Genomic DNA, 25,042 nt, shown 5'->3' on the forward strand with positions numbered 1-25,042 from the left:
TATGTATGTGCAGGAAAATGTTCCTTGCCCTCCCACTTTGAAAATTTGCCAGAAAATGCCTAAAACACAAAAGACTGAAACAAAGGTTTTTAACCTTTAATGCCTTAAACTGGTTCATTCCTCGCTACCACAGACACCTTATCTTCCTTCCCAGCTCCTAAAATAATCTGAAGAGCTCATGGTAAGAACCAGGCTGACTTAATCACAAGGACCTGTAGAGGCAGCACATTGCTAGTGAGAAGTCCTACCAAAGCCAAATTTGTTGAAGTTCAGCCTGAAATTCAAGTTATACTTCAAAACCTATTTGTTCTCCCAAGCTTTGCCTATATGGATGAGAAGGTGGGTAAGGATGGTGAGAGAAGTTTGGTTCTGGAGACATCAGTCTGTTGGCCTAAATTGCTATCAAGTTTTATGAGGGTAACTGTACATTTTAAAAATTGAAATAAACAAACATGAGTCATGGTAATGGCCCTGCCAGAACTAGGAAAGAAACATGCTCTAGTTAAAAAACATGTGAACACAGGATAAAACAGAGATGTAATGTGCAAGATAATGAAAGTTCTGTTATGGGTAGTGTAAAATCTAGTTGCACTCTGAGTGAGGTTAATAAACTTTTTAGTTATTTTTGCAAAGGATTTACACAGATGAATTACATGAAACTCATGGCTCATAAGGCATGAGACCAATCATGAGCTCAAGCAAGCACAGGCAGTACTAGAAAGGGAAACTTGGCCACAGAGATTAAAAATACATTTGTGGACAACAATAAACTTCGAAATTAAGGATTAAATTTATGACCTGTTTTTGGTTAACCATAGTTTTTCTCAGGTCCATCACATGCTTTCAGCTTTATCAGTTTGACAAAAGTATTTCTAAAAAGGTCCTGCTGGCAATTTAAACCTATAGAGACCAGGCCCAAATTGGTGCCACTTTCCTGGCAAAAGCAGAGATGATCTTTCATTGTGTATTGGTATAGTACCTAGCTCAATCTTGATTGGTGCCCATAGGTGGTATAGTAATACAAATAATAAGTAATAGTTCCAGTTCTACTTTTAAATAAAATTTATCAAAAATTGCTGTGCTACTCTAAGGTTTAATTGGAGATAGACTACTTTTATGTGGGATTTGGAATGCAGCAAAACCTGGTAAATGAAAGCAGAAAAGAAATAGAGATAAATAACCTGGTTTAATCTGGAATATCTGCAATTTGATATTGACCACAGGTTTGTGGTCAATATGAAATTGATAGGGCTAGGAAAAATTCTTCTGCATTTGTAAAACAATCAAATTCCGAACAGTGCACATATCAGGCTCCTTCTGTAGAGGGGGTGCCGTTAGGGAACAGAAAATGAGAGAGAGGTTTTTTACTGTAGTGTGCACAAGTGCAAGAGTGGTTTTATATGTAGTTGCATAGCATTGGTTTTTAATTGGTCACAGATCATAAATGACTAGAAATCATTTGTTTTCAGAAACGTAAACCATGTGCAAGAGTAAAATGTTAGATATTATGGCAGCAATCGCATTATTTTAGAGTGAGGGTACAGATTCATTTCAGAAAATGAAGGTGATGATCTTTTACAAGTTCTTCAAAAGAGAATGAGAACTAAAGTGAGGCAAAAATACCCCCCCCCCTCACACTTGCTTACTTGCATTGGGTTTGCTGACAAAAGCAAAGGAATTCAGAATTAAGGTTGCCACAATGTCAGTTCATCCTGAATTTGCACCATTGTGCCTTCTTGTTGCAATGGATTCAAAACTTCAGACAAATGGGTCAAATCCAGACTGCTCTAAGAAGGTGGAATTCCAGTAAGTTTTTGCCTTCTTACTGTAGGTCTGAATTTGGCCCTGTGTGTGATCCTACATACCATATATACAACAAGATCTGCTTAGTGATTTTGCACAATGGTAAGGATAGATTTCTTACCTTTTCTCAGTTAATTCTATTAAAATTGGTTCTGCTCTGAAAATTGATTCTGTAAAAATGGTGGTCGTATTATCTTTCAGTGATTTCCCTACAAAGTATACTCAGTTTTCATGTAAAAAGATGCTGGGTTTTTATTTTAACTGCGCATTCCTACAAACTTAACCTGGGATCTGAGACCCAAGCTGGGTGCTTTTCTTCACACATCATTATTAGTAATAAATGCTCAGCAGGCTGAATCATGCCCTAAATTACTCCTCTGCAACACCATTGTCTTCAGATTCTTGCTTTCAATACAGGTTGCAGAGCTGTGTAATTGATTGGAATCTAGTATGCAATTTTGTTGTTGATGAAGAGATAGAATCTATCTCCTGTTCTGAGCTGTGCTGGCTCTGCAGGGCTAATAGAAGATAGAAACTTTTTTTTTCTTACCTTTTCTGGTCACTTGCATGATCCTGTGGCCCTGAAAGTGCACAGGAATCAGATTTACTGAGGAAGAAAGTACAGTTTTTACATAGTTATTTTTCAAAGCAGCACCACATTGCATCATTGTTGTATGATTCAGGTTATTTGTATAAAATGTCTGTCTGAGGGTAGCTGGTCCCTGTGAGTAGTCCAGACCCAGCTGCCCTACATCCGAGCAGGTGCTCACAATTGAGCCAGTTAAAGGGGGCAGGACGGCACCTAGGGCTAGAAAGACTTGTCAGGGCCTTGTCAGTATAAAAATAAAATACATTTGGAAAGAAACATCTAGTGGTATCAAAACAGATCTATAGGGCCTTCAAAGATAAATTGTCATTGGAAATATTACAGTATCTTCCACTGACATAGAGTACTAACTCCTTATGTGCCGCTCTGAGGTTTATTTTGTTTTGCTAAGATTTTGCATAATTAGAATACACACTGCCATCTAAGAGAGAACCAAGAATATACTTTGAAGTTATCTAGAGCTGGTGCCAACTCAAAAGTCAAGATCCTGTTTTAAATGTCCCTGAAGTTTAGGGGTGCTTTGATATGGGGTTTTGATCATTTGGAGATTGATCTAAAACTCATTGGAATCAGTTGAGACACTCATTAACTTAAATGTCAGTTGGATCAGGCCCTCAGAAACTAGTCTTAATGTACTGCAGTCTAATTACACACACTGGCATTTTCATCATCATGGGGCCATAAATTGTTGGATTATTCAAAGAAAAAGTACTTTGCTTCCCAGTTTAATGGGAGATTTTATTGCAGCCTTTAAGATAATTTTCAGTATACCAACTGTCAGTGAAATTAAGGGAATTTGGACTGTTGTTCATCTTTATATTATAACAGAGTAGATATTGTAATTATGTGTTTATAAACAGTTATGTTGCATGAGCAGTAGGTGATACACTTCATAGGAAGTAATTCAATCATTTAACTTCAAAGATAAAAAGAACTTTGACCCCATTCTGTGTTAAGAGCCTACAACATTTTGCATCTGTAATCTATCCAGAAAAGATTTCCCACTCTGTCCCCAGCTAAGAGAATACTGTCCAAACTAATTTCAATCTAATTTTATTCAAAAGGAACCAAACAACCACTCCAAAACAATTAACCTTCTGAAGATCAGAACTTGCAGGCTAAAAACTAACCTGAAATGAAGGAAATGGTCTGATTTATTAATTTCTCAGATCCAGGGTTTTATAGTGGAAAAACACAACACATGCAGTAAGGTCAGAATAGGATGGAAAACAGGTGCACATAACTAGCAACCTGATCAATAAAACTTTGGTTATAGAAAATGTAATGATGGTGAAAGAACAGTAAGCATATCTCTAAGAAATGACCCAAGAGACAAGAGGTAAGCATTTGTTCACAAATGGGATACAGGAATGAAATGGTGCTTCAGTTTCTTACAGTGTTGTTGTAGCCATGTTGGTCACAGGTTATGAGAGAGACAAGGTAGGTGAGGTAATATCTTTTACTGGACCGACTTCTGTTGATGGAAGGTACAAACTTCTGAGCATCACAGAGCTCTTCAGGTTTGGGGAAGGAAACTAGAATGTCTAAACTAATTAGAAGTTGAGAGGTTGTTAGGCATAAGGGGTTTAAGTGTCCTGTAGGCAGTGCCGGCTCTAGGCACTAGCCAAGGAAGCAGGTGCCTGGGGTGGCAAATCTGAAGGGGCCACACTCCGTTCATTGTTGGGGTGGCACTTCAACTTCCCCCTCTCCCCCTTTCTTCGGCGGCAGTCCGGAGGCAGCTTTTCCATTTCTTCTTCTTCGGCGGCACTGCGGCCGCTTTTTTTTTTTTTTCCTTTGCTTCGCCGCTTGGGGTGGCAAAAAAGGTAGAGCCGGCCCTGCCTATAGGAGACCACTTAAAATGAAGAGGGCAGTTCAGGGTTAGCAGGCAGTGGGTGTGACATTGCTCTCCATATGATTTTATGAAAATATGCTAATAAGTGTGAATTAATAATGTAACTGGAATATGCTTCATGCAAAAGGTCTCTTGTAAGGTATCATTACAAAGTTTATAATCTGAGTGTGGTCATCCTATTTGTATGAATGTATCATTCTTGTATCTGAAACTAGAAATATGAAATATCACTGAGGCCCTCTTGTAATTATGCAAAGTGTGGGCCATTAATGGTGGTTTGGAATCTTGATGGCTCCCATTAACCAGGACAATTGACGGTAGATGGAGACTTGGGGTCTCACGGGACATGTGATCATGTCACCTGGTACTGAAAGCCATCTTAAACCTGGTGCTTTTCCATTTAGAAGGAGGAGTGGGGACCCAAAGAGTCAAAAGATTCCCGCCTTGTGCCAAAGGTAAGGGGGTGGAACAGAACAAAGGGGGCTGCAGTCATGAGAAATCCCCTAGCTACCACCTGAGCTGGAACAAGGACTGTACCAGGGGAAAGGATTGGGCCCAGACTAGAAAGGCATCTAATTTGTGAAAGACGCTTACTGGGACATCTGAGGGTGAGATTTACCTGCATTTAGATTCCTACTGTATTAGGTTTAGACTTGCGTGTTTTTGTTTTATTTTGCTTGCTAATTTACTTTGTTCTGTTATTACTTGGAACCACTTAAATCCTACCTTTAATACTTAATAAAATCATTTTTTGCTTATTAATTGACCCTGAGTAAGTAAGTAATTCCTGGGGGAGCAAACAGCTGCACATCTCTCTCTCTCTCTCTCTCTGTGTTATAGAGGGCAGACAATTTATGAGTTTACCCTGTATAAGCTTTATACAGAATAAAATGGATTTATTTGGGGTTTGGACCCCATTGGGAACTGGGTACAGGAGCACATTCTAAGATGTTTTCTGTTAAATCTGCAGCTTTTGGGGGACGTGGTTCAGACCTGGGTTTGTGTTTGCAGCAGGCTAATGTGTCTGGCTCAACAAGACAGGGTACTGAAGTCCCAAGCTGGCAGGGAAAACTGGCTCAGAGATCGTCTCAGCACTTCAGGTGGCAGTCCCAAGGGGGTCTCTGTGACTGAACCCGTCACAGTGGGGTACGATACAAATTGTTGTAGGGAGACATAAAACTAATGTCTCAGTGTCCATGGTTTTTAGTGTCTAGCAGAGTTATGAATTTAAGTTCCCAGGCTCAGCTTTTGAGGATGTTGTACAGGTTTCCTTTGAGAATGAGAAAAGACAGAGTGATTCGCTTTTTGAAAAGTGTTCGCCCACAGGTGGTGATGTGGGGTTTTTTTTGTGTGTCTTTTATCCTTTCTGTATGAGACTTTATGCAGGAGCATAGTGATTGTCTGGCTTCATCCACTTAGTTGTTGCTGGGGCATTTAATGCACTGGGTGAGGCACACCACATATTGTGACAGGCATATGTAGGACCCAGGAATCCTGAAAGGGCTATTATGGGGGATCATCACAGCAATGGAAATATATCTGAAGGTTTTGTCTGAACAACACTATATAGGCACTGTCTGATTCAAACTTCTCTATTTCACAGATCATCATTCTCCATTAGTGACAACTGAATTGTCCCTTCTTCCCCAAATGCTGCATCAGCAGAATTCAGAAGGCTACCTGAAGAAAACCAATAAACAGAATACAAAGAAGAACAATAACCACTTGTAATTACAGGCTAACTGATTAATAAAAACATGACTCTTTGTAGTCAGGACTGCAGCAGCAGAGAGATCAAATGGAAAAAAGAGGAAAGAGCTATGGTTATCAAAATATCTACTTGCCCACAAAATACGCTACCAACATTCACGGACCTATAGTATTGCTTAGGGCTTTCTTCTGTCCTGCACTTCTCTTGGTCCTGGTTAGGTTAACTTTTTAGGATATCTTCTGCCCTGTGTAGATGCACACAATTCCTACCAATGTGAATGGGAGGCCCATTAGCATGCAGGGTGAAATTCATCCTTGCACAGAGAGCGGGTACAAGGCCCATGCACCACTTAAATTCACTTAAGAACTATTTTTAAGGCTTAAATGGCACTCAGAGTTGGCCTTCTGCACAGGGGGGAATTTCACAGGAAGAAGGCAGGGTGTGGCTCTTACAAGCATTGTAGCTGAAACCATTGGTAAATAGATATTTCAGCTCCATCGCTGTCTACAGCTGGATCTTATATTTGAATGTTTCCTTCTCTTCAATCAGATTTCCAATAGACCCTGTGAAGCTGACCATGCACATCTATACAATCCTTCTACATTGCTGTCTTTCAGCAATTAAGTAGCTTTAAAAAATGCTATTTATTTTGAATATAGCTCTGTTACTCTCCCCTGCACCCAGTCACTCTTGGCACCTTTGTATCCTGTCTGCATTATGTTAAAAGCAAGTAATTGGCTTGGATATAAAAAGTTTAGATTTATGTGTTCTGCAATTTCTTAAATTTCATACACTGGAACACTTAAACTTGAAAAACTCGGATTTTATACAAAAACTGTCAACCCAAGGGACAGCCCAGTGATTTATGTCTAGAAATAAAGGCTGAAGTTCCAGGATTGCCAAATTGCTCACTTGAAAAACACAGTGACTGGAAGAAGGGAAGGAGCCCTCTGAATTAGTAGTTACTCTCTCACTGAACAATAGTTTGCTGTTAAGTGTCATCCTCCTTTGATGGATCACTCCTGGTTACCCCAGTGAAGAATTATTTCCTTCCTGAGGACTTGTCACCCATGAATAAGATACTCAAAGTTGAAGTTACTCTCCTTGAAAAAAGATGGATTAAATTTTTTTTTAAAGATTGTGATTGTTAAATGCGTCACCTTCTTTGTTACGGCATCTAAAACTGTGTGCCAGTTCTCAAGACTTGATGGGACTGCAGCTATGGCTTTTGAGGTTAGCTAATTCTTCATGGAAAATATGAACTTCATCCAAATTGAAATTATTGTTAAAAGTTAAATTAAGTAATGAAGTTAGATCTACAGGAGCCAAATCTAGACCAAAGGGGTGGACTGGAGGAAGGCTTGGACTCCATTCCACCTTCCCAACAGAAGTAGGACTCATGACAAAGAACTCTTAGTTAAAGTTATTAATTAAGACAGCATCCCACCAGGGGAACATTTGCTCTAGCTGAGTGAATGAGAAGCAGGTGATGGATGAGTCCAGGAGGAGTGTCAATAAAAAGATGTTTCCACAATAGAGCAATAAGAAAGGTATAGTGGGAGGCGCAGAATTAAAGGACAGCAGCCAGAAGTTGTAGTGCAGCTGGGGAACAAAAAGCCATTTGCGGCTGACAGAAGAGTTGCTCCAAAACCACAGATGGGAAAGAACAGAATCCTAGATGTTAGAGACAGATAAGTCCTATTCCTTACCATAGGGGTCAAATTCTGGCCCCATTTAAGTCAATGGTAAAAGTCCAATTGGCTTCAGTGAGGCCCAGATTTTCACTGTATTTTATCAGTGGAATTTAGAGTCCCCAGTCTACAGTAACTGTTGGGAAGCTGCTTTGCAGTTAACATGGCCAGAAACAGGTAGGAGAATTAGCTCAGAGCTGCTACTCTGCATGTACAAATCTTTGGATTTGAATTTCCAGACCTCTATTTCACCCCCATCATTCATAATGTTTCTTCCTGAGCGCCTGTGATGGGGTATCCACCCCACACAGGACTGACTGGGGTTAAAGTGTCTGGGTAGACTAATTAACTCCACAGGCTGCACCTGGAGTTGTTCTTGGAGCTGGTACATCCAAAAAGAGGAGGGGAAGCAGAGTCCAGGAGCAGTGAGGGCAGAGAGAAGCCCTGAACTGAGGATCCCTGGACTAGCACCTGGAGAAGAGGGCAGGTTCAGGTTCCTCTGACAGCCACCGAGGGTGTGGCATAGAACCGAAGCAGTGAATGGGAAGATCCCCTGGGGCTACTGATGGACTGTACCCCGGAAGAGGGAACGCTGAGTGACCTAGCCGGAGACCCAAGTTATGAAGGAGACATTGAGGGCCCTGGAGAGAGAGAGAGAGAGAGAGGTGCTGCAGGCCAGAAGGATACACAGAGTAATGGTGTGCAAACTGTGGAAAGGGGTGTTTACTGCAGGAGCTAATCCCCAGAGCAATCAGGAGATGCCAGACCAGCGGTGAGTGGTGCACCCCGTGACATCCCTGCACACTGTGCTCCCATGGAATTGGCAGCAGCTTTTCAGAATAAAAAGGGCTACGCATTTGCCATTAGAGGTTCTTCTGCATTCCAGTTCCTTACGCAGCAGAACTGCAAAGGGTATGATGTATTACTATGTGCTGCTTGTGGCCTCCAGGATTTCATTGATTATCATCTACCATGTCCCTTGGGTCTTTCTCATTCACTATCTATCCATGATTTTTACTCAGGAAGGGACTGGATTCACAGTTGGTACAAGATTTTGCAAATTTAGTTAAAGATGAAATCCCACAATTTCCACCAGCAAATACAATGTTTTGTGTTCTGAAACACAGTAAAATTGCACCCTGAAACAAATGCTGAATTCCCACCTATTTGTCCTATATGGAAAACAGCTTTTTTTTCCTCCACAAAACTTAAACATGCTTTTGACAAGGTTATTCACTTATGAAAGTGACTTTTGGCTTGGTAGAAAACAGAGGAGTTCAGAACATTTTTGGTTGTGCACTTTAAAAAAAAAATTGTGAAATGCAGGGGGCAGGTGGAGTTCTGTCCCTAGGATGACTGAGCAAGGAAGGTTCACCAAAGCCCTCCATATGGGGGAGTGAGTCAGCAGAAGAGCTGCTAGTGTCTGTAGGGGCAGAGGAAGTCAAATGGGCCCCGCCTGCCTTCAGACTCTTTCTTTACATGGGCACCATCTGACTCGCTGTTTCTTTGAGGCTACCATACCAAGCATGAACTGATGCTGAGGTAGTCAAGGTAGCTAGAAGGAAGGTCCATTTCAGGCAACAGCGGCCAAGCAGACTAGTTGAGGCACTAAGAGGGGGGAAGAAGGAAAAGGATGATATGGGGGAAGAAAGGGAGGGAAAAAATCAGATGTGATCCTACTGTGATCTCAGACATTTTGCTTTTCATTTGTTTGCCTTGTCTATTTAGATAGTGAGCTCTTTCAGGCAGGGAGCATGTCTTACTATATGTCTATACAGCACCCAACACATTGTGGGTGCTACCTCCCATTTAATAAAAATAATAGTTTGGTTGATATTAATCTTTTTACATGTATCAGCAGGGGCGGCTCCAGGCACCAGTGCAGCAAGTGCGTGTCTGGGGCGGCAAGCCGTGGGGGGCAGCCTGCCAGTCCCTGCGAGGGTGGGAGTCAGGCTGCCTTCGGCGGCATGTCTGTGGGAGGTCCACCAGTCCTGCGGATTTGGCGGCAGGTACGCCGAAGTCGCGGGACTGGCGGACCTCCCGTAGGCATGCCGCTGAATCGGCGTGACCAGTAGACCACCCGCAGGCGCACCACCGAAAGCCAACTGCCGTGCTTGGGGTGGCAAAACACATAGAGCTGCCCCTGTGTATCAGGAAAGCATGGCCTAGGTAACCATGTGAGGACCACTGCAGAAGTCCCATTGAGGCTGGTAGGCATATTGCATAGAAACAAAAAGACTGATCCATAGTTGTCCCACTGCCTCTCTGTGCTGCCACAATGCAGAGCCTTTGGTGCAGAAGCCTTTGGTGTTGATAGAGTTCCAAGTCGGGCATTCTGGAGGAAAAAGGGGGGGTAGATGTGGTCAGAGCAGTCTTCATTCTGGCAATTCCCTGTTCTCAGGAGCCCTGTAGGGTTGGGGACCAAAGCAGCCCCAGTATTCCTAGACTCAGGAAAGCACAACCTGTCTCATTTCAAAACATGTGAATCAAAGCCCTTTGAGGTCAGTGGGACTCTTGACTTTGATGGGCTACGATCGGGCCCAAAGAGTCTGCAGAAAGAAAAGAAAGTCTAGACAAAGGAGGAGACATGCTAATCTTGCTGCCTTTAGTAGAGGAAAAACCACTCTGAATCCAATCCACTATTATTGTGGAATAATATTTATTATGACCTCTCTGTTTGGTTTTTGTTTTGTTTTGTTTTTTTATTTTGGTTGCTCTCTTTTTTAAATGAAAGTAAAAGTAAGCTGTGGAGGAGCCTTCTACTGTACTTTGCGTACGTACATATAAATCTTTAATTGACTAAAACCAGTTTTTAAAAACTATCTCAGCAACTCATTCATGGGCTCATGTCACTTTCCTCCATGGCAGCCATGCTACTCTTGAGGGATTTAGTGCATTAAATAAAAAGCACACAGGCATCTGCTCTACATAGATGCCCAAAGTCCCATAGGCTTTCACTCTATCCGAAGGCCAGCTCCGCTATGCTGATGAAATGACTCAGCAAAATCTCACTCCCCCTCCCCTACACAGAACTGATGGTTCTTTACATTGCAAAGCATGATATAGTCTATGTTTGGAAGACAAAGTCCCCAAACAATGTGTTTCTAAACCCGTAGTTTCTTAAAATGTCTGGGTGATACCTTGGACATATAGTAAAAGGTGTTGCCTAAGCAACAGTGCTCTTAAGGGGATGTCAGCAGTTTTATGAGCACTTAAATTTATAATTTATACACTTGTACTATGCTTTATGTGTTTTACAAACATTTTCAGATTAATTATGCTAAATATAAATAATGATCGGGCTAAAGTTCAACTAAAAGGTATGGTTATTAGTTTTTCATTGTTGATTTTAATAGGACCAGGAACAGACACTTTGAGTCATTTTGCATTTCAATATTTTCTTTTTAGGATTATATCTGAACACTATAGGTGACAAATTTAGAAATACAATAAATAAATAAAAAATCCAAACCAAAAACCAGTCCCAGCAACACCATCACTTATAATACTAAGAAGTTGGATAGCACATGAGTCAAATCCTCCAGTTTTCTCTAAACATCACACCCTAACAATATTTGCATTTGAAGTAACAGCAGTTGCTATTTTGAAATTCTAACATAAGCAGCTTTGAGTCATAGTATTAGGTAACATTTAATTATAGCCAGAACATCTCAGACTACAGTACACTTACTGGATCTTCAGTGTCCATGATTTACTCTGTCCTAAACCATTTTACAAGGCATTTTAAATTGCCCAACAGCAGACAGAGAGGGCATTTAGGCATTTAAGTATTTTTGTCTTTACATAATTCCAAATGCTCAAAGATTCATCTGTGGACCCTAATGGCTTTTGGGATTTTGGGGAGTGGGGAGGGGGAATCCAAACTAAACCAGTTGAAATACTTAAAGTAAGATTGTTGCTGGAACTTGTGTATATGTTGGAGGAGGGGGAATGGAAAGATGCAAGAATTATTGATCCTACTCTTGTGAAGATCCTTAGCAGCCCTTGTGCTTAAGGGTGTGAAGAGACTGTCTATGAAATCCATGGGGTATGGGAATGAGAGGGAGCCATGCCCCACATATGCCTAGGAGCTAGACAGGCAATGGAGGGGAGCACTACATCCTGTTCCATGAAGTGCAGATGCTGCTGGAGCACCCCACTGCCTCATATTCAAGACCAAAAACGAGGAGTCCTTGTGGCACCTTGGACACTAACAAATTTATTTGGGCATAAACTTTTGTGAGCTATAACCCACGTCATCAGATGCATGGAGTGGAAAATACAGTAGGCAGGTATAAAAATACAGCATATGAAAAGATGGGAGTTGCCTTACCAAGTGGGGGGTCAGTGCTAACGAGGCCAATTCAGTCAGGGTTGAAGTGGCCCATTCCCAAGAGTAGGCAAGAAGGGGTGAATATCAACAGAGGGAAAATTATTTTTTTGTGGTGACCCAGCCATTCCCAGTCTTTATTCAGGCCTAATTTGACAGTGTCAAGTTTGCAAATTAATTCCAGTTCTGCAGTTTCTCGGAGTCAGTTTTTGAAGTTTTTGTTGTTGTTTTTGAAGAATGGCCACTTTTAAGTCTGTTATTGAGTGTCCAGGGAGGTTGAAGTGCTCTCCAACTGGTTTTTGAATGTTACAATTCTTGATGTCTGATTTGTGTCCATTTATTCTTTTGGGTAGAGGCTATTCAGTTTGGCCAATGTACATGGCAGAGGGGCATTGCTGGCACATATCACATTGGTAGATGTGCAGGTGAACAAGCCTCTGATGGTGTGGCTGATCTGGTTAGGTCCTATGAATAGATATGCAGACAGAGTTGGCAACGGGGTTTGTTGCAGGGATTCCTGGGTTAGTGTTTCTGTTGTGTGGTTTGTAGTTGCTGATGAGTATTTGCTTCCGGTTGGGAGTCTGTCTGTAAGAGAGGACTGTCTTGTCTCCCAAAGTCTGTGAAAATGAGGGATTGTCCTTTAGGATAGGTTGTAGATTCTTGATGATGCGCTGGAGAGGTTTTAGTTGGGGGCTATAGGTGATGGCTAGTGGCATTCTGTTACTTTCTTTGTTGGGCCTGTCCTTTAGTAGGTGACTTCTGGGTACCCTTCTGGTTCTGTCAATCTGTTTCTTCATTTCCCCAGGTAGGTATTGTAGTTTTAAGAATGCTTGCTAGAGATCCTGTAGGTATTTGTCTCTGTTTGAGGGATTGTAGCAAATGCAGTTGTGTCTTAAGGCTTGGCTGTAGACAATGGATTGTGTGATGTGGTCTGGATGAAAACTGGAGGCATGAAGGTAAGTATAGTGGTCAGTAGGTTTCCGGTATAGGGTGGTGTTTATGTGACCATGGCTTATTTGCACTGTTGAGTCCAGGAAGTGGATCTCAGGACTGTGGGTAAAAACCATCATTTAGCTTTCAATAACTCCCTTTGGTCAGGCGTTTTCTAGGCATATATAGTATAGTATGCTGTCTGTGCCAAAGTACTAATTTTCCACTATGTAAAATTATCTCTTTGGTTGATTTAAGTCTAGTGCTCTTAAATTGTCTAAATGAATAGTTACATGATGCCCAGGTGCCATGCTGAATGAGTCACTATTATTTGTCAGATTAGACACATTTGTTGAAATTTCTAATGCATGTTTTAAGTGACAGACATTAACAGCTCCATCGGAGCATTTTGATTCATTGTGTTTCATAAGATATACTTCTCTGACCGCTTTTCCCCTCTTGCTTTGCTGTTAAATTAAAAAAAAAAAAATGAAGACATTATTGTCATGTGACACAGGTAAATAATCCTGGGAGTCACTTTTTTCTAACATAGAACAAGGAATTTTATCTAAGAAAGGGAAGCAGTGTCATCCCTGAGGCTGCTTTTTCTCTCCTTCACTGTAGAGCTTCTGCCTAACCCTTTCCTTGCCGCTGGCTGCCTGGCTTCCTGCTAGTTTTTAAAGAAACAGGGCAAAGATCCTCACAGCTCTCCCCCATTTTTCCTCTACAAATAGGTTTTAGTGGAAATTAATATTTAAATTTAATATTTAAAACTTGGATGGTCAAATCCTAAAACTGTGGACCACTGTTTAAAAGCTTTAGGACTCTGCTCAACAGGATTTTCTCCTTTCACAAAGGCTGTGGTGTGAGTACCATTGCTGCCAGGGTCACTTTTCTTCACCCAGGCCTGTCAGGTAATGCTTTGGATCAGTGACCGAAGAAAATAAAAATGGGGAGGAGGAAGCTCAGCAATACTAGTGGTGTATATTGTAATGGGTATTGATGTCATGTGACACAAGGTGAAATTGCATCATCTTGTTTGATGGGACATAGTACAGAGAATAGAATGGGGATAAGGGAATAAATGTATCCAAGGGGAGTCCGTGTCCACAAGCAGGCTCATAACCAGATGAGTGTGTCTGTATCTATATGCTTGGACACCCATACAGATTGTGGCTTAGGGGAACATCCTAGGGGCTCCCATCCCCTTTGCTCTGTGCTCTTGGCTCCCCAGAGTGGGGGGCGGGGTGCAACTGGGGGCAGGGGGCTGTCAGAGTCACTCTTTCACTTGGATTGTGCTTAAGGGAGAGGAAGCCAATGGTAAGGTCTTCCTTGGTGGTACCAGGGAGGAAGAGCTAGAGGCAGCAACAAAAGGAGGAACGGATCTCCCCCTAGGAAAACAAGGCATGTAGGGGACTCCCATCTTGAAAAATTCTTAGTCTTCAGTTAGATGTGGGTGCTACTCCACCTACTGGTGGGAAGTTTTGAAGCTCCATAAACTCTTCATCCAGGCACAAACTCCTCCTGCTGCTCCCATTTCAGATCCTCTCTGCATTTCACCAAGCAGTGAAGAGGAAGGAAGAGAGGGGGGCTGAGGCGATCCCAAGGCCAGAAGAGGGAGGGGACAGACCTTTTCTTATGCTTTCAGCAGGGAAGGGCTTACACTCTCTTACTCCCTCCTTGCTTCAATCCCTGCTTAGCATCTCTAGCCTGCTGGGCTGGTGATGAATCAAAGGCTTCTTTGAGGTCACTTGCAGAGCTCTTGGGAGGTTACTAGCTTAGCACCTTCATCTTGTTTATCTGGTGTCAACAGGCCTTCAGAGAAGAAAGAGGAGGAGTAGCGGGAGGGGGACAGTAGTGGAAGTGCCAGGAATAGGAAAGCAAGAGCTGGGTACTTCCACTTTTATCAATGGGGGGAGGAAAGTCAGGTGTCTGTGAGGGTGAGGGAGAGAGAATGGGAGACAGAGATTGGTGACTGTGGTGAGTTGTTTGGAGCTAGATACAGAAGAGGACTCAGGAAAAAGAAGGGAGGGAGGACCAGAGATGTGAATGAGGCTGCTAGGTATGGAGCCAGTATGGGATGGGTAAAGATGTGTTCTGGGTGAGGGGTGGTCAGTGTTGGGAAAGCTGTGTCCAGAGTCAAGGGGAGACAAAGAATTAATTGGGCTTGTGAAAGGGAGAGAGCTGTGTGTGTGTGGAGCAGAAACAGATAAGGGAGGAGGGAAAGGTAGATATGGTGTGTGGAGGGCAGAGAACTTGGAGGAGGGAAGGGGGAGAAGTGAAACATAAAAGGGGAAGCTGAAGATGGGGTGTTAAATACTTTCCTATCACAATAATTACAGATGGATTAGTACAATTGAGGAACTCATGTCCATTCAGAAAAGGAAGCGTAAGTGCAGGGTAAATGATATCTGGAAATGTAGGAAGTGGTGGATTAGAGAATTCTAGATATCTTGTGCAATCTCAGTGGGGGTTTTATTGCAATAGCACACCAGTTATACAGGTTTTTCTATTCATACAAAGCACACACTCATAACCACTGCCATTCACAACTGACTTCTTCTTGGAAGATGACAAAGAATTTATTGTAAAGGGCTTTATAAAGTGATTATAACAGGTGAAGAACTTTGGCATTCCTTTTTCATTATGTCTTAGGCACTTCTGGGAATAGGAAAGATGCTGAGCTGCTTACATACCTGGCCAGCGCCATGCAATTTTCAGCCTGACAGGCTAGTTAGACTTCAGCTAAGCAACCGAGAATAATGCCTTCATTGTCAAGCTAGAAGGAAAAGCCTGCAGCTGCTATATGTGTAGGTAAATACATGGAAAATGGAGAAGATTATATGCACCATGAAAACTGCTAGTTTATGCACCCTACCATTTCTAGTACAGTCACATCAAACTGCACATGGCGTGAAGAAGTGCAGATTTCAATTTAGGTAATGTATATGCAGTTGGAGTGGAGCAGAGGACCATGACCATGACAATCTATCTCCTGTAGATTAATGTCTGGTGCAGGCAGGTTTGTTATAAACTATGGCTTAATATGGAGAACCTCTCAGTGTTTCTCTCATTTTCACTAATGCATTGTGCTTGCCTCTAAGAGATTCACAGTAGATGTAGGGCTATTGCTTTTAAATGTTGCCTCTGACCCAGATAATGTCAAAACGTCTGAATGCATGCAATGCTCTTTTTAAAAAGAGCATCCCTAATGTAATGCAAATGCACATTGTGGGGAAATTCCAGCTGAGAAAATGAAGCCTTATATTTCTAAAACCATATACATGTCAATAGCCCATTATTCTCCAGTTTTAAATGTAATTGCAGCCCAGCTTGGAATGAATTCCTGAAATAATAAAATACACTGAGTAGTAGTTACTAAGTCTTCCAGTTATTTTATGCTCCCAAGAAAAGGAAGAGGGATGGCGAGAGGAAAGGGGGTGGTGGGGAGGCAGAAGATAAAAGTGAAAGTCATATCCTTTTCTTTAACATGTTATTGGAACACTCTGTGAAAAAATATGCTGGGCTCCTAACAGGCATTACAACATCAGTGTATCTGAAGCATTTGTATAAACGTATCTCGGTCCAATTTTGTATGACAAATTATTTCCAGACAAATTAAGAATATTTATAATTGTTTTCTTTGGTAGGAACTTCTATTTCCAAATTTCTTTTAAAGCTAATGTTTCCTATAAAGCCTGAGCAACTGTCATTTTGAAAGAATCCTTTCTTAATCATGTGAACTGCTGTTTGAAAGCACTTTTTTTTTTTTTAAATAAATTTAGCTTGTGTGTGTAGTACAGCCTTTATCACCAGGACTGGTACATTTTAAGTTATCATTATTTCATTGTGGATTCTTTTTTCCCCACTCGTCTGTCTTGGGAGAACTCCAAGAAACAGCTCCCATGATTAAAAACAATGTAGATTAATATTGTGGTGGTGCTGAGCTGCAGTATTTCTCTCTCCCCTCCCCCCTCATTTAGTATAAAAATCTATGCGGCTCAGTAAGTGAAACCTAGATGGTTCAATTTCTGAGTTGTACTGCTAGGGTGGAGACCATACAAATGGAGTTTCTGCAAAGGAAAATGTCAGCAGCCATTTAAAAAAGCAGATGGGAAGTTATTCAGTGAATTCCATAGTATGAAGATCTTTTGAATAGAAAACTCACTTTTAAAATAATGCTGTATGCGTACTCTGGGGTTCAGTAATCCACAGGGCTGTAATTTAGCTTTTTCACTGGAGGTGGCTTTTTCTGAGCACTGGGTTATTGAAGTAGAAACCAACTTACCCCACTTTCAGCCAATGAAGGAGGTAACTGCTGACGCCATTCAGCATGCCTTGCTTTCCTTTGGTCTTTTTTTGCTTCATTCAAGAGGAAGTGGGGTCTTCCAACCCTACTTACAGAGGTGCTGTTAATTACCTAGCTCCTTTTATCTTTATTTATGACCTAGCATAAGCATAAATTCCATCTCTTATCTGTTTCTCATCAAGCTAAATTTCTGTCACTGTTAGTAACCCTGAGGATAGTCAAAACTGTAAAATTAACTCCACTTCAGTCTTTGAAAGAAAACAAAAAAGATAAAAACAGTCTCCTCAGGTCTTAAAGCCTGTGGTAGTTGATTAGTCCCTGCAGTAGGGAAAATTAAATTTTGTGGTTGAGACCCAGCATGCTTAGATGGTTTAATAATGCTATGGCCATCATCCAATGGCTCACAACCAAGAACTGAGGTACTTTCTGTTCTTTACTCCTTCATGCAACACCTGAAAATCCTGGGGCGAATCAAACAGCAAATTAAAGCTCAAAAAACTCTCACCTGCAAAACATGTATAAGGAACTCATTTTAATGCTTTCAGGCTGAAATCACTGGGACAAGAGCCCAAAAAGAATGACAAAGGTATCTTGGTAAGTTGTTAAAGCTCCTTTTTCAATTCTTCGTTGCTCCAACTGTGCTTGTATTTTAGTTTGTTTATTTCTGTTTCCAGTCCATATAGCAGCCAGCAAAAGCCAAGTAGCTCACTACAAGTAATCAAATCACACAAAACGTTTCAAAAAGCCAATCTGTGATTATGAATGAAGCCATAAATGAAGGCCTGTTGCTGCTCAAATATAATTGTATATGAAATTTCTTTCTGACAGCTGACCCTCCTCTAGCACTCTACATTGAAACTTGATTAGAGCTATTCTTAAGAATCAAGTACAAATATCGTGGTGATTTGCATTATCTTATATGATGGTGTGAGACAATGTACCAGGTTGTCACTGTGAGTTACGATTTGTAGCCATTGTTTGCCACATGAAATATGGTTTTCAGTTACCAAAACCAGACGTGAAAATTGCAGTCTTTCTAAATTGAACTCAATATACTGTCCAGAAGATCATGAATATGACTTCAGTGGAGAGAGATGTTAAGACAGAAGGTTGGTTCTAGGTAGTAGATAGGGTTGTATGCCGGGAGGGAAAAGCAACAATTGTTCGGTTTGAAATAGAAATACAGCTGTTAGAGAGGAATTATATTGCCATTCACAGTACCCGTGAGACAAATTTGAAAGTATCATTCGTATACAGCACAGTATTCGAAATCTGTGGTGTCAACAGTTTGACTTTTTAAAAATATGCTTTGTTGTCTTGTAAGAACACAGAATCTAGGACACAAATAGGAGGATGTTCTTACTCAGGCAGTTTTATAATCTCCTTTCAATATAGGACACTTTTAAATGACTGTCCTGTCTTTTTTCTTTGAAAGAGTTTCCATGCTTTTTTAGAGATGGCACTGAACTCCAAATTTGACTATCCCTGCACTAGGTGGTGGGCCTTGAAACCTCAACTCCTAGACTAATTTTCCAAAATGTCCAACTTCTTATCTTTATAATGGGGCTGAACCAAAACTCTGAATCTCGGCACTCCCCAGCTTTGAAGTGTTCAGAATCCTGGTCTGGATATGCATTTTGTGGCTTTCTACCTATTTGCGTACTTATATGGCCCCCATCACTGCTCAATGCTTTACTTTCTTCACTGGCTTTATCCTCACAACATTTCTATGAGGTAGCAAGGTACTATCATGGCAATTATATGGCAGGGAAACTGAGGCATGGGGAGACTAAGTGACTTGCCCAAGGTTGAACAAGAAATCTGTGCAAAGCTTGGAACAGGTCTCCTGAATCCCAGTCCGGTACCTTAACTACAAGACCATCTTTCCTCCCCTTTGCTAATGTTTGCATAGTCTTTTCAGTTTAATCTCCTTAGCTTAATATTGAAACCACTATCTAAGCAAGCAGGAAGTGTTCAATCTTCTTGAGGTATGTTTTGTCCAGTTTAGGCAATGTTCTCTTAATTTACCCAGTCTCTTTTTTCTCATCTAGTTTTGGACCTGATGGAAACCTCAGTTTTCCTGCCAGCCAGAACAGCTGATGTTAAACACACACTCAAAGGCAATTGTTAGTGCAGTCATTCTTCAAACTCTCAGACCTATTGTAATGTGTTTTCAAAAGGGCAATTTGCATTCAGCCTAGAATGATGTCCAGTACATGCCTGCAACTTAACATGTGCCTGTTATGAATGAAGTATATACAGAGCCTCTTAAAATTCACCCAACATAATTAGATACACTCTGGTTCATCTAAATGTTATCCAAAGGCTAAGTATCTGAAGCTTTAATTGAAAAAGCTCATTAACTTTAAATACAGATAAAGTTGTTGGTAGGGTGAGGTTGGGGGGAAATCTTGGTGGAAATAGTAGATTGTCCATGAAGACCAAAAATAAGTGTTTGAGTCTAAACCTATTAATCTTAAAGTTGACTGCATATTTATGCTACTTCTGAAATGAGTCTGAGTATTTAATTAAAAAAGGGAAACTTGTGCATGCATGTTAACTGAATTCTACTAATTGGGTGCATGTTGAGCAAACATTAAGTACTTAAAAGTAAAGGAGTCCAAAATAAAGCAGTTGTATGATATAAGAACACAGTGGATAGGTCTATGGTCAGGTCTATCTCCTAATTCTGTATGATGACATGTTCACATATGGTGTAGTAAATAATAGCCTCTGTTGTTGTAGGTCCTACTGACAGATAACATACCATTGCATGAAGGTGCATAATGGATATGAAGGTCATTATTGTGACCAATGGGAGTCAATATTGGGGGTTAAGTAATGCAGAAGGCAGTAAGTATTCTAGGGCTAGATCCACAAAGGGTCTTAGGTGCCTTGCCACCCAGTAGAATCCACAGCCCTTAGTTAGGCACTTAGGCTCCCTATATAATATATGAGAGACTTAAGTGCCTAAGAATGGGATCCAAAAAAGCCAACATGCTGAGCAGGGAACTAGCTATGCTAATCAATAGCAGATGAGGCGGAGGAGAGGGGTGTGGCCTAACTCCTGCCTTTCTCAGGGAGTTAGGCAACTCTCTCCATGCTGAATTTAGATTCCGATGTCTGTTTGGGATTTTGAGCTATCAACCCTCACCTAGAGATAGGTGCCCAAACTGTGTAGGTGTGTGTGTTTTTACAAGAAATGCTTGGTGGGGAGGGAAAGGAGTCCTCTCTGAAACACTTACTTGAATGGTACAGCACCCAGCCAGGAGATAAGAGACCCAAGATCAATCCTTCCCTCTACCTGATGTGTAGAGGGGATTTGAACTTGGGTGTCTCACCTCTCTGGTGATTGTCCTGCCACAGGACTATGGGATCCCTTGAGGTGGATCTCTCTATATCTCTCCTGTTGAATTGTTGTGTTATAAATTAAATATGAATTAGACCAGAGCGAGAGAGAGTGACTCTACAGTTCAGTATTTGGGGGCACTTGCCTAAGAGGTGGTAAACCTAAATTGAAATCCCCTCTTAACATCAGGCATCTGATGGCAGAAACGTAGGCAGAAACTGGCACCTAGGGAACTTTAATGGTAGAAACTTGGGTACCTAAGGATTTTAGCTGCCTATGGGGTTAGGTGGCAGCTGAGCAGGCCGTTTGAGGATCTCAGTGGTGCCTAAACATTGGACTTATGCACCTCAGACCATTAGTGGACTTAGCCCCTAATTCCTAAAGGGACACACCAAATACAGGACAACACATAGAGCTACCATAAAACTAACCTGTGCTACAGTATGATTAGTGCTAGCCAGTTCTGTTAGTTGACTTTCAGAAATATTACCCCTCTCCACTACAATGAAATGCTTTAAAAAAACAAAATATTTTAACATGTTTCTGTGTATGTGTGCGCATGCGTCTGTGTGTGTTACAGATGTAACAAGGAAATAAATATGTAACTAAATTATAGTGGAGCACTAGCTGTGCTATAGTTAATGTTCAGACCAGCTTATACTAAAGTACTAACTGAGTGCTTTCGCTGGAAACTCTGAGATCCCTCTTCTTCCCCTCCCCAAGTCTCTCAGGGCAAAATGGAGATGAGCATTAACCCACACTTTTACAGACATGATTGTAGAGAAGGAAGGCAGGCACTCCACACCCTAGGACCTCTCTCTCCTCAGATTTGTTGAATGCAATTGAGGAGATAGAAGTAGTTGCTTACTGACACTATGTGCCCCACGGGAGTCAGATTGGGAGCACATGCAGTACAGATGAAATGTGGCAAAAATTAAGGGACAAGTCTGCAGTTCTACTGGGCATGTGCATATATGGCTTCTATCTCTGCCAAATCTGGATGGGAATTTCACGAGAACAAAAGGTACCTTTCAGATCTGAAGACTATCCCTCTGCAAAACTTCAAATCCCTGAGCCATTTCAGCTGTTCAAAAAATAGTTTATTAACATTGCCAAAATGATCAATTTTTCACTAGTTTCAAATGGCTTCCATGAGTTTTGTGAGAACAGGGAATGTAGAAAAAAGCTGCAGATCAATAAAATTCTCACTCCTTTAAATATACAGTCACTCCCATTGAAACAAAACAGAACAAATAAAATACCTCCAAAAGCTAGCCATCAGAAATAGATTTCAGATACATGCTAGAAGCTGACCTGTAACTGTAATATATTGTACTGATTCTATTACAAAACGAAGTGTAGTTTCTAAGAAGTCCTCAACATTAACCAGCTTTTCTTAAGCTTTTTTTTTGGTTTTCTTAGTAAATCAAAGCTAATAGAACAACAAAATTTCTAGCTGTGACTCTCTGAAGCAACAAATGAAAAGTGCTGCTACCTCTTGTCAGTTTACTGCAAGTCTCACAATATTTGACATTTTACTTAAAGATCCAGCTCCTGAAGACAAGTCGGTTTCATCAGAATCTCAGCTTTTATTTTTTCTTTTCTTTTTTTGAACATTTCTAGCCCATCTGGTTGCAGAGATAAAACTTGAAAATGTGATATGAGAGCATGCTAAAGTCTCAAAAAAAGAAGTATAATAAATAGGATTTTTAAGTTCTGAGATTTTTTTTTTTTTAAATTTCATGATTTTGGAGGGCCTGATTCATGATTTATGAATGTTTAGGGTTGGCCATACTTATATTCTTAATGTTTCCTTATTGTTATTGATTTCAGTCTCCAGGAAAATATTGTACCTTTTTATAAAGTCATGCAATTTATGTATTCCAAGTCCACGTCTTTTCAAAAATATTTTTCTGGTGATTCATATTTTGAGATTTTTAACAATGTTATGCTGTGCTAATATTTAATACATTTTCAGAAGTGCTGACGATCTGTAACTTCCACCTATTTTAGTAGGAATCTGCAAATCTGGCAATTTATTTAAGTACTCAAATACCAAGTTTGGTGCTCAACTTTGGGACCCAAAGTGTTATCTACATGGCCTCACCGTTCAGACTATGGGGGGTGCGAACTGCAGCACTGTGGACAAACTAAATACCTTTAACTTAGTCCTTCTTAAAGAGAACTATGTTGATGTGATCATGGTACCTTTTTAGTTTTCACTCATAGAATCCACATGGGAGTTACAGCATAGCACATGAGTGGACGCTGCAATTTGTACCTCATAGTCCAAACTGCAAAGCCATGTAGACATAGCCTAAGTTTAAAAATTTGGATCATAATTTCCAGTAGAGCTTGGGTGAGTAGTGGAAAAAATTATTTGTATACACATTTGTTAAATCTGACTCATACAAATTTGGTTGCACCAAATCACGATTTTTTTTTTGTTTTTCCATGAATAGTCATGAAATGATTTTTATTCACATAAATGTTTAGAGAAAAGAATAAAATAGGGTGTATTTTTTTTATGAAGTCACTTGCTGAGTCTAATCTACAGGCGCGCATGCAAAATTACTTGGTTGGAATGTTGCAAGAAAACGGGTATTCTTAAATCTGGCATCCATATAGGTAGCCAAATAGGGAGCTTTCATGAGCAAAAATGGACGGGAAAATATTTTAAATGTTCTAAAGTTTGCTTAATCTGTTTATGCCTATCTTTAAAGCATACTCGCACTTCTTCATGAGAAATTCAATGCCCCAATACTTTCTTCAGCCACTGCTCCTGCTTATAAAGCTTTAAGTCCTCCAATCAGGGATGAGAAACCATAGCATGTGACTTAGGTGGCCATTTGCACAGACTGAATACTGGATTTAACTGCTTGCAGGAATGCTTGCTATGAACAGATTGTGAATAGCTTGAGGGCCAAACATTCATAAAAACCCTTTGTAATTGTTCAAATAATGATCAAAAATATCATAATTGTGATCAATTTGAAGAGAAAAGAACAAACTCTAACATATTGACACAATGGTTATTTTCAGCTGCCTCAGTGAAACAGTGCTCGTCTTAGTAACTTTCCATTCTTTAATCTGTACACAAAGTTTCTGAAGATATCACTTGGAGATAAACATCCAGTCCTCCTCCTTCTTGGAAGATGGTTTATTTCTTCAATTAAGATGCAGGTTGAAAAGGAATGGGGTGTGATATTTACATCCCTTGAGGCAAATGTAACACAACACTTAGCAGTTTTGCCTAAAGGTAAAAGCTTTACGTAATCAGGCCAGGAATCACCCCACCTCTACCATATGCTAGAGGCTTTAAGATCCAGAGTACACATCCTTTTTTAAAAAAAAAAAAGCTGACTTTGGAAAACTTTCCCTTCAGCCAGTCAGTTATTCTGACAAGCTAGTAATTAGCACTAAAAAGCACATGGTCCTTTCTTTTTTGACAAAACTTTCAATCTTGACTGCTGAAAGCATTGCGTGAGAGGGATTGATTTGTGTAAATCGTCAAAAAGTTATTTTTTGCAAATGGCTTACATTTATTAATGCATGTACTTCAAACAGAATCTTCCTGCTTTCCAAAGTAGCCTGTGGGAAGGTATTTTTGAAGGGCAGGGGATGGTTTGAAATCGCAAGGTATACTTGTTTTCCCAATTTTAAAGTAGCACTGAGAAAATATCTATATATTGGGCCATAATCCATTCTCAGCATCTTAAAGTATGACTGAAACACAGTGCTGTCTCAGTAGCAGCCCCACTAAGGGTGTAAATTACAAAGGCATTTATTGATGGTGGGTTTAAATTAGGCTAGTTGCAGATCTGTTATAAATCATGATGGCATGTGCTAAATTTGCATACTGTGCTCCACCTAGTTTAACCTCCTACAGGGGGGTAATGACAGTGGAAAAGAAAGATGACCAGGGATGGAGGAAAAGGTGAAAGCAGGTTGCTGGCTCTGAGTGATTAAGTGGTATTAGATCTTGCTTGTGACTTCTCTCTACCATGATTATTGAACAGCAAGGAAGTCTTCTTTGAAATTGAATGAGAGGTCCTTGCCTGGTTATTCTGAACTCTCTGCCTTGTCAGAGAAAGCTGCTAGATGTGTTGCATATCATCCTGTGAAACTTTGTTAATACCAACCTATTGATTTTCAGTCTGGTCTTTGCACAATAAGAGAGCAATGTAAAACAATCTTGAAGTACAAGGAAAATCCAATCTACTGGATTAAACTAATAAGTAGACCTGGAGGGTAGACTGGTTCTATTTAGGAACATAGGACTGGAAGGAACTTCCTGGGTCATTCAGCCAGTTCCTGTCATGTACTATCAAGCTCCATCTTAAAACTAGTTAGATTGTTTGCCCCCCTATTCCTCCTCTTGAAAGGCTGTTCCAGAACTCCTCTGATGGTTAGAAACTTCTAATTTCCAGCCTGAATTTATTCAGGGCCAGTACTTGTGC

The sequence above is a fragment of the Trachemys scripta genome, chromosome 6 (genome assembly GCF_013100865.1).
Source record: "Trachemys scripta elegans isolate TJP31775 chromosome 6, CAS_Tse_1.0, whole genome shotgun sequence".
Taxonomy (NCBI): domain Eukaryota; kingdom Metazoa; phylum Chordata; order Testudines; family Emydidae; genus Trachemys; species Trachemys scripta.